The sequence below is a fragment of the Eublepharis macularius genome, chromosome 16 (genome assembly GCF_028583425.1).
Source record: "Eublepharis macularius isolate TG4126 chromosome 16, MPM_Emac_v1.0, whole genome shotgun sequence".
NCBI classification, from domain to species: Eukaryota; Metazoa; Chordata; class Lepidosauria; order Squamata; family Eublepharidae; genus Eublepharis; species Eublepharis macularius.
The window spans coordinates 45,981,545-45,991,753 of record NC_072805.1 but is presented as its reverse complement, the minus strand read 5'-3'; positions in this window follow the sequence as shown (position 1 = coordinate 45,991,753).

Below are 10,209 nucleotides of genomic sequence, written 5' to 3'. Positions count from 1 at the left end.
AAAGGAAATATAGACCTTATTTTTTTCTGAATTACAGGGAGCTTCAGGTGGAGTGCTTTTTTTGTATACTCCCCTCCTGTAACTATCATGCAGGGTTGTAGCTAAACTCTGGTTTATATATGGCAGCTCTAACTTCTGCATTCCTCACCCCTTTTCCAGCTCTTTAGAGGGCTTTTTTTCCTTTTCTCTGCCAAAATGTGGTCAGGTGTAGTGTTATAGCACAGCTCAGTAGGGAAAGGGATGGTTCTAGGCAATTCAGCCATTTTCTTTGCTTTTATGAAGGTGCAACAGGAGAGGGAAGAGCGGGGTTGGCATGCAGTGTCAGCAGTGCGCACCTTGTGTGAGTGTGTGTGTGTGCATGCACGTGCGCGTGCACTACTGGCTGTTGCCTCCATGGCAGGAGTACAAAACAAGAATTTACCCGCGTAAACTAACTAACATATTCCAAGTTTTATTTAATATTAATGTATAACCACGTAACAGTATGTAGAAATTAATTTTTGGACCATATAAATACTTAATACCAGTCCCGCTCACAGTTAGAAAACCATTTACACTGGTGCTAACATACCAGGCTCCCTCAACAATTGATAAAGTGCTTAAGTGCTCTAAGTGCTAACAATATGAATATTGCACAAACAACGTAAAGTGCAAATGCAAGTAAAGCACCATACGAATATCAGTCCTTCCAACAGTTTATAAGGTCCTCCTGAGCACTGTGTGTCCAACTCGCAGGGAAGAAACGTCATTAAAGATTTTTTCACTCCAGATGACGTATTGTTTCCAATATGCAAGTAGTCCCTTAATATTATTTCTTCCTTAATGAATCCTCTAACGAATTGTCTAGATCCTGGTAAGGCCCATTTCAAAACATCTTTTTCAAAGAGTACAGTAATTCCGCACACGTTGGATAATGCACTTTCAATGCACTTTATCAATCATTTGAGGTGGATTATTTGTTCTGCACACACAAAAATCCATTCCAAATGATCTATAAAGAGGATTAGAAGTGCATTATCCAACGTGTGAGGAATCACTCAGTTATTCCTTTAAAGTTTTTTCTCATGAGTACCCAATAGTACATCCACTTCATACAAAATCAAAAAGAGTCCAGTAGCACCTTTAAGACTAAACCACTTTATTGTAGCATAAGCTTTCGAGAATCATTTATTGTAGCTTATGCTACAATAAAGTGGGTTAGTCTTAAAGGTGCTACTGGACTCTTTTTGATTTTGCTACTACAGACTAACACGGCTAACTCCTCTGCATCTATGACCACTTCATACAGCATCACTGTAATCCATGGCAGGCACATGTTTTCATGGCCCTTTGTGGGGTCAGCCAAAATTGTTGGGAATTAGCAAGTGTTTACATTCAGTCATAAAAGAGTTAAACTGTTTGTGTTACTTAGTAAACTTATTTGCATGTAACCACTTAGGTCTTGAGTAAGGATCCCCGCCAGAGAAAGGGGAGTCGCTATTCTTAATTAAGTAGAATTAGGATTCTCTATTGGGCAACCAGTTTATTGGGGTGGGGGGAGTTAACTGAAGAGATACACTGATGTTTTATTGCTCTTTGTTCACTCTACAGTTAGAAGTCAGTCTAAACCCTCTCTTAAGATGTAACACTCAGAAGAAAATCTCTGTCTAGTCTAGTAGCTAGCAAGATGTAGCTAGACGGAGACGTTCTGCCAGGCTTTTGGTGGGAGAGGCGGGCAGGCCTCCTCTTGGCCTCCTACCGAGTGGGGGGGGGGAAGCCCCTCCAGGTTTTTGTTGTTGTACACCAGACTCTGTGGACTGTGAAATCTGCTGTCTGTCCTGAATTTGGTGCCAGTTTTAATTGGTTTAGCTGTATGTCTTTTATTGCATTTTGTACTGTATTTTAATCGGGTTGTGATCCACTCTGAGCCTGCATCGCAGGGAGAGCGGACTATAAGTCCAATAAATGAATGAATGAATGAATAGTTAGCCATTTCTTATTTTCTTCCAATGTAACCCTATTTTTATCCTTTATGTAGTAAACTGTTTTGTAGAGCTAAACTGGAGTGAATGTGTGTTCTCATTATATCCAATGCACATTTCTGCTAAACTCTGCTAATTTAAGTCTTAAGAATACATATCCCTACAAAAATCAGCTGTACCAAGTTGCCGCCTGTGATAGTCCTGAAAACCTCAGTGCAGCCAAGAAAAAGTGCATGTATGAAGATGTGCAAGCAGTTGGGAATGCATATACGGTGACTTGGGAGGCTGAGAAGCTGGAAGATGAATGCCTCCTCAAAGAGAGCTCCCTTGGCCGAGTCTTGCAGAGATGGTTTGTCCTCTAGATGCTGAGAGGGTTGCGTTTTCTTAAAAAATGCAGACGCCGATAGAGTAATCTGTGAAGCAGAGAGATGCTGACAATCCCGTGCTCAGCAGTATTGCTCTCAGTCAAGATGCTGACAGCCCTGCTCATAGCAGTCTCCTGGCACCGGAGAGCAATGCAGTATCGCTCTGGCGGTCCGGAATTCAGCTGGTACTTTTTTAAAAGCATCATCGACAAAGAGAAACTAGAACGCCCCCCCCCCCCTACTCCCCAGGGTGATTTCGAAGCTGTGCATTGTCCTTACAGGAGTTAATCTACACTAGAGAGTTTCCAACTGGCTCTGAGCCTTAACTATTCATAGCACTCCATACCACCTCTCAAAGTTCAAAAAACTATTTTCTTGCCCGTTACGGTATGGTGTAGTGGTTACAGTGTTGGACCAGAATGTGGGAGACCCAGGTTGGAATCTACACGCTACCGTGGAAGCTTACTGGGTGACCTTGGACCAGTCATACACTCGCAGCCTAACCTACCTCGCAGGGTGGATGTGAGAAAATGGGGGAGAGAAGAATGAGATAAGCCACTTTGGGGAGAAAAGAAGGGTGTAAATTAAATAACAAATTCCTCCTCAAAGATCCAGAGGAGTTCAGCTGTGTTAGTCTGTAGTTGCAAAATAGTAAAGAGTCCAGCAGCACCTTTAATGAAGAGAGCTGTAGTTCTCAAAAGCTTGTCCTCAAAGATGAATAACAACAACATTCAATTTATATACTGCCCTACAGAACAACTTAACACTCACTCAGAGCGGTTTACAAAGTGTGTTATTATCCTCACAACAATCACCCTGCGAGGTGGCTAGGACTGAGAGGGCTCTGAGAAGCTGTGACTGACCCAAGGTCACCCAGCTGCCTTAAAGTGGAGGAGTGGGAAATCAAACCTGGCTCTCCGGATTAGAGTCCTGCTGCTTTCAACCACTACATCAAACTGGCTCCTTCAACACTGCCTAGGAAAAGTTCCTTTCTAAACTCCTTATCTTCTACATCTCCCCAGACCAGTTTTAAACCCTGGTGCCTGGAGCTGAACACTATAATCTGTAGAACAGCAGGATTTTAGTCCAGTGGCACCTTAGGAACCAACAAGATTTTCAGAGTGAAAGCTTTCAAGTGTCACAGCTCCCTTCTTCAGACATGAGTAGGAATGGAGATCCCTTAGCCTTTCTATCTCAGCCAAAGGTGGGTGGGGTGTTATGAGGGAGGGCGTCAGGATGTAAAGACACAATGCAGCTTGATTAGAGCAGAAATGAGCATCTGTAGTGAAATAAGAATCCTAAATCTCTGTTCAGCCCCAGGGGGTCCATTGTTCTGTAAATGACTCCACTTCAGCAATTCTTCTTGAAGTTTCTCTGTTTGAGGACAGCGGTTTACAAAGTATGTTATTATTATCCCCACAAAAAAACATCCTGTGAGGTGGGTGGGGCTGAGAGAGCTCTGAGAGAGCTGTGACTGACCCAAGGTCACCCAGCTGGCTTCAAGCGGAGGAGTGGGGAATCAAACCTGGCTCTCCAGATTAGAGTCCTGCCGCTTTTAACCACTATACCACTACGGTGGGTAGCCATGTTAGTCTGCAGTAGAACAGCAGGATTTTAGTCCAGTGGCACCTTAAGAGACCAACAAGATTTTCAGACAAAAGGGAGCTCCGACTCTCTGAAAATCTTGTTGGTCTCTTAAGGTGCCACTGGACTCAAATCCTGCTGGTCTCACCATTCCTGACCATGCTGATAACTTGTTCCCCAAAAGCGCTGCTGTGGACACAGACAAAACGACAGTACCTTCTGAGCGACAGACTCGCCTTTCTGACGTGTAGGGATGTGCGTTTCGGCATTCAGAATGCCGAAAGAATGCCGAAACAAAAGTGTTTCGGCTTCTTTCGGGGAATGCCGAAACGTTTCGGGGAATGCCGAAACGTTTCGGGTAGCCGAAAGAAAAAAGCCGAAACGTTTCGGGATTCTTTCGGCTTTCTTTCGGCTTTTCTATGGGAAAATACCTCCGTCTTCCAGGACGCCTGGAGGAGGCATTTTCCCACCGAATAAGCCCAAAATTGGTGGGGACCTTCCTCTAACCCTTCTCTAACAACCACCCAAGGTTCAGACAGATTGGACTTTGGGGGGCCATGTTATGGCCCCCCAAAGCAGGTCCCCCCATCCTCCCATAAGAAAGCGAAGGAGCAGCATATTGTTAGCATGCTGCTGCTGATCTTTCTTCATTATTTCCTATGGGGAAAAAATGAAGAGGCAGGCTTCCTTTGCCAGGGGTGGCATTTTGCATGCAAAATGCCCCCAGCCCTCAGGGGCCCTTCTCCCACCCCTCCTCCCACCCCCCACCAAGGCTCAGCCTGCTCCCACTTGGGGGGGGCATTTCATGGCCTCCCCAAGTAGGTGCTCTAATCTCTACCACTGACAGCTGGGGGAGGCTTGTGTTGCCAGGGGTGGCATTTTGCATGCAAAATGCCCCCCAACCCTCAGGGGCCCTTCTCCCACCCTTCCCCCCACCCCCCACCCAGGCTCAGACTGCTCCCACTTGGGGGGGCATTTCATGGCCTCCCCAAGTAGGTGCTCTAATCTCTACCACTGACAGCTGGGGGAGTCTTGTGTTGCCAGGGGTGGCATTTTGCATGCAAAATGCCCCCCAACCCTCTGGGGCCCTTCTCCCACCCCTCCTCCCACCCCCCACCAAGGCTCAGCCTGCTCCCACTTGGGGGGGCATTTCATGGCCTCCCCAAGTAGGTGCTCTGCTCTCATCTCTACCACTGACAGCTGGGGGAGGCTTGTGTTGCCAGGGGTGGCATTTTGCATGCAAAATGCCCCCCAGCCCTCTGGGGCCCTTCTCCCACCCTTCCTCCCACCCCCCACCAAGGCTCAGACTGCTCCCACTTGGGGGGGGCATTTCATGGCTTCCCCAAGTAGGTCCTCTCAGCCCCTAAAGTCCACCCCTTACAGCCCCACACAAACCCAATTCCCCCCCAGCTGCCACACACAGACCCAAATCCCCACATTAGCCCCTCACAGACCCAAATCCACCCCCACCTGCCCCACACCCATAACCCCAGGAACAGGCTGGCAAAGGCCAGCCCTCTCCCTTTGTTCCCTATGCTGGGAACTTCTAAACTCTCTTTCCCTGGGCAATTCTGCACAGCCCAGGGGTGCCACAATGGTGGGCACACTTCTGAGTGCCAGCTGGTCCCTGTGAAAGAGCACCTGAACCACAGACACCCTCCCTCAAATTCCCCCACCACCTACAGAGATGGCTGGCCAGCCAGCCCCATTGTTCCCTATGATGGGAACCAACTGCACAACAAAGAATAAAACAAGAACAACACAAAATAAAGTTTTAAAAAAATTATATTCTCCCTTCCAAAGTACAAGTAGGCAAAGCATTATGACACATTACACCAGCAGTCCCCCACACAGAAAAATTAAAACAAAACTCACTTAACATCAGAGAATCACAAAGCATGATTCCTGTCAAAAACACTTTATTTCTTGAACAGCTTTAGGTTACACAGCAGGGGGGGACACCAAAGGGCATGGCAGCACTATCTTACACAAAAATAACACAACTCACTTAACATCAGAGAATCACAAAAACACAATTCCTGGCAAAAACACTTTATTTCTTGAACAGCTTTAGGTTACACAGTAGGAGGGCACAACAGGGCATGATAGCAATGTACTACAAAAAATAATACAACCCACTTCACCGTTTTTGACAGCAGTTGTGTTTGTGTGATTCTCTGATGTGAAGTGAGTTGTGTTATTTTTGTGTAGTACACTGCTTTCCTGCTCTGTGGTGCCTTCCTACTGTGTAACCTAAAGCAGTTACAGAAATAAAGTGCTTTTGACAGCAATTTTTTGGGGTGATTCTTTAATGTGAAGTGAGTTGTGTTATTTTTGTGTAAGATAGTGCTGCCATGCCCTTTGGTGTCCCCCCCTGCTGTGTAACCTAAAGCTGTTCAAGAAATAAAGTGTTTTTGACAGGAATCATGCTTTGTGATTCTCTGATGTTAAGTGAGTTTTGTTTTAATTTTTCTGTGTGGGGGACTGCTGGTGTAATGTGTCATAATGCTTTGCCTACTTGTACTTTGGAAGGGAGAATATAATTTTTTTAAAACTTTATTTTGTGTTGTTCTTGTTTTATTCTTTGTTGTGCAGTTGGTTCCCATCATAGGGAACAATGGGGCTGGCTGGCCAGCCATCTCTGTAGGTGGTGGGGGAATTTGAGGGAGGGTGTCTGTGGTTCAGGTGCTCTTTCACAGGGACCAGCTGGCACTCAGAAGTGTGCCCACCATTGTGGCACCCCTGGGCTGTGCAGAATTGCCCAGGGAAAGAGAGTTTAGAAGTTCCCAGCATAGGGAACAAAGGGAGAGGGCTGGCCTTTGCCAGCCTGTTCCTGGGGTTATGGGTGTGGGGCAGGTGGGGGTGGATTTGGGTCTGTGAGGGGCTAATGTGGGGATTTGGGTCTGTGTGTGGCAGCTGGGGGGGAATTGGGTTTGTGTGGGGCTGTAAGGGGTGGACTTTAGGGGCTGAGAGGACCTACTTGGGGAAGCCATGAAATGGCCCCCCCAAGTGGGAGCAGTCTGAGCCTTGGTGGGGGGTGGGAGGAAGGGTGGGAGAAGGGCCCCAGAGGGCTGGGGGGCATTTTGCATGCAAAATGCCACCCCTGGCAACACAAGCCTCCCCCAGCTGTCAGTGGTAGAGATGAGAGCAGAGCACCTACTTGGGGAGGCCATGAAATGCCCCCCCAAGTGGGAGCAGGCTGAGCCTTGGTGGGGGGTGGGGGGAGGGGTGGGAGAAGGGCCCCAGAGGGTTGGGGGGCATTTTGCATGCAAAATGCCACCCCTGGCAACACAAGCCTCCCCCAGCTGTCAGTGGTAGAGATTAGAGCACCTACTTGGGGAGGCCATGAAATGGCCCCCCCAAGTGGGAGCAGGCTGAGCCTTGGTGGGGGGTGGGAGGAGGGGTGGGAGAAGGGCCCCTGAGGGCTGGGGGGCATTTTGCATGCAAAATGCCACCCCTGGCAAAGGAAGCCTGCCTCTTCATTTTTTCCCCATAGGAAATAATGAAGAAAGATCAGCAGCAGCATGCTAACAATATGCTGCTCCTTCGCTTTCTTATGGGAGGATGGGGGGACCTGCTTTGGGGGGCCATAACATGGCCCCCCAAACTCCAATCTGTCTGAAACTTGGCTGGTTGTTAGAGAAGGGTTAGAAGAAGGTCCCCACCAATTTTGGGCTTATTCGGTGGGAAAATGCCTCCTCCAGGCGTCCTGGAAGACGGAGGCATTTTCCCATAGAAAAAAGCCGAAAGAATGCCGAAATAATGCCGAAAGAATCCCGAAAGCTGAAAGCCGAAAGAGATTCTTGTTTCGGCTTTCGGCTTTAACGATAGAGAATCTTCTTTCGGCTTTCTACTTTCGGCTATAGCCGAAAATTTTTGGCTTGCACACCCCTACTGACGTGCAATCGATTTGTTATCTGATGCAAGGTAAGATATAAGAAGTGGTCAAGTGAAACCACCGGTCTCAGGACTGTTTACTCTGCTGGTGGCTCTCTAAGGGCTCTCTCATCTCTGCTATCTGAGACCAGTTAATTAGATCCTCAGACAGGGGCCCCGTGCATGCAAAGCATGCGCTCTGACGCTGAGCTAAGATTGCTCCTCAATACTTACTTAAAGAGCTGCCATTAGGCGCCTAATGGCCCACACAGTCTGTCTCTTGATAGGCAGAAGCCCTGCAGGATTTCAGGCGGAGCGATTTTCTTTATATGCGTACTCAGAGACAGAATCTGTTCTGCAAGAGAAGCAGCAAGCGTGGGTTTTCCTTGAGATAAAACTGAACTTAGCCAATGCGAATGTGCATTCTAGACAGCTCAGGGCAAAGCCGGGCATCTGTTTGAAGGAGGCTTGAAACGACCACCTTCCACTGGAAAACCAAACTGCTCGCCCTTGTTTTTGTTTAGCAACAGCATGTCTTCTTCCTCCAAGCTGTCACTGCCAGCAAATGGCAACACCTGTCTGCCGCTATTTTTCACCGCCATCGGAGCTCAGCTTCCCTTCCCGATAAATATTAATGGGTGACCTTGACATGACTTTTCGCACCAACGAAAGATGCCCTTTCGCTACCTCTTGTCCTCTCTCGTGGACACAGCCACTCTGGCTGAACTCCTGGGAACATGATAGGCGGCCTCAGGTATTGGATTCCTGGGAGTTACCTCTCGCTTCCTAGTTAACGTTGCTCAGTCTCGGCAAGTCAAGATTTCAGCGTTTGTTCCTCTGGAGTTGCATTCGCACAAACCAGAACCAATGGCTTTAGAATTCTGGAGCTATGCAGAAAATAATGAAGACTCGTTTTCTATTTATATAATTGATTTGCAGCTGTGTCCGAACACGCACGTGCCCCTTGAAGCACTTTTATAAATAAATATTTCAGCCGTTCTCTCGCTGTGACTACACACATGTGAGAAAGCAGGTAAGTTTATAGGAAGGTTAAGTTCAACTGCACAGTGCTTCACCATGCACACGTCGTATCAGTCCACATGCATCTCTGGGTTGGTTGTCATATGAATGGAAGAAGCACAAATTTAATTAAAAATGCCTGGAGCACCCTGGTGGCTGTGCTCGGGTACTGCATTACCATTTTACCTTGGCAAGATTTACCCTGATGATGGGGTGGGTGGGTGTCAGACGTGAAAGGCATTTAACTAACAGAATCACCCTCGTGGCTGAACAGAGCAAGAGGAGCTCTCAGCAGCACCCAGCTGAAACAGGTGCAGAAGTCAATGACTGAAGTGGGAAAACGAGCCCTGGCGTTCCCACAGTGCCCACCACATCGCAGCTTCCTCTGTCTCCTTTGACATCATTTCAGATCTTTCCAAGTGCAGCCTTTGAAGATCAACCGAATAATTTTTAAAAAGATCTGCTGAACTGTTCTGCAGCCTTGCTTGCCCAGTAGGGTTGTGCCTCCAGGACTGCTACAGTTGCTGCCTGCTAAAAGGAAAGCTGTGATTTTGTTGAGCCCTGGAATCGGGCTGCAATACTAGGGCTGAGTATTGTTTCATGTTGCCTGCAGGCATCAGCCATGGGGGTATCTCATTAATTTCAAAAAGACCTACACGGGCTTTCAATTTGCTTCCGGGCGTGAGTCCGGGCCAGAGGACTTGAAAGATGTCCCATACAAACCTACATGTTAGGGGAGATCTTCATGGGAGCCCCTAGTCCACATACCCCACTATTAGGGTAATGTGGATGGCCAGCAGGGCCTCTTCTGCAGGGGCACCAAGATTATGGAATTCCCTCTCCACTTAGATTCAGGTAAAGGTTTTTATGGTCCTTTGTTTAACTCCTGTTCCTCCCTGAAGAATATCTTGATCTGGATTAATGCTTTGAGGGTTTTTTAGTGCCCCTCTACTGTTTTAAGCTTTTATCCACTTCACTGCGGCTTTTAAAGGATTTTACTCTTGATCTTGGGTATTTTTACAATGTGAGCTTTAAAAAAAAACTGTTTTAATTCAGTATTGTAAGCCCCTTTGAAGATTTTTGTCTTGATAGAATGGGATGTAAGTATTCTCCATAAATAATGAGAACGGAGCCAGCAGGTCATCTCGGCTTCAGCAGAATGTCTGTCTTCACTACTGAAAAAAAGATTACACATTTCTGCAAGGACTGGGTGATCAATTCAGGGGGCACGGCGTGGGTAATCTGGCACATTGGCATTCCTTGTCTTGAAAATGAGAGGAGGCAAAACTTGTGCATTGAGTAAGCTGCCCCTTGCACACAGCCCCCTCGTTGTACTGCTTGGTGCTGTGGTTAAGAGCGGCAGGACTCTAATCTGGAGAACTGGGTTTGATTCCCCGCTCTTC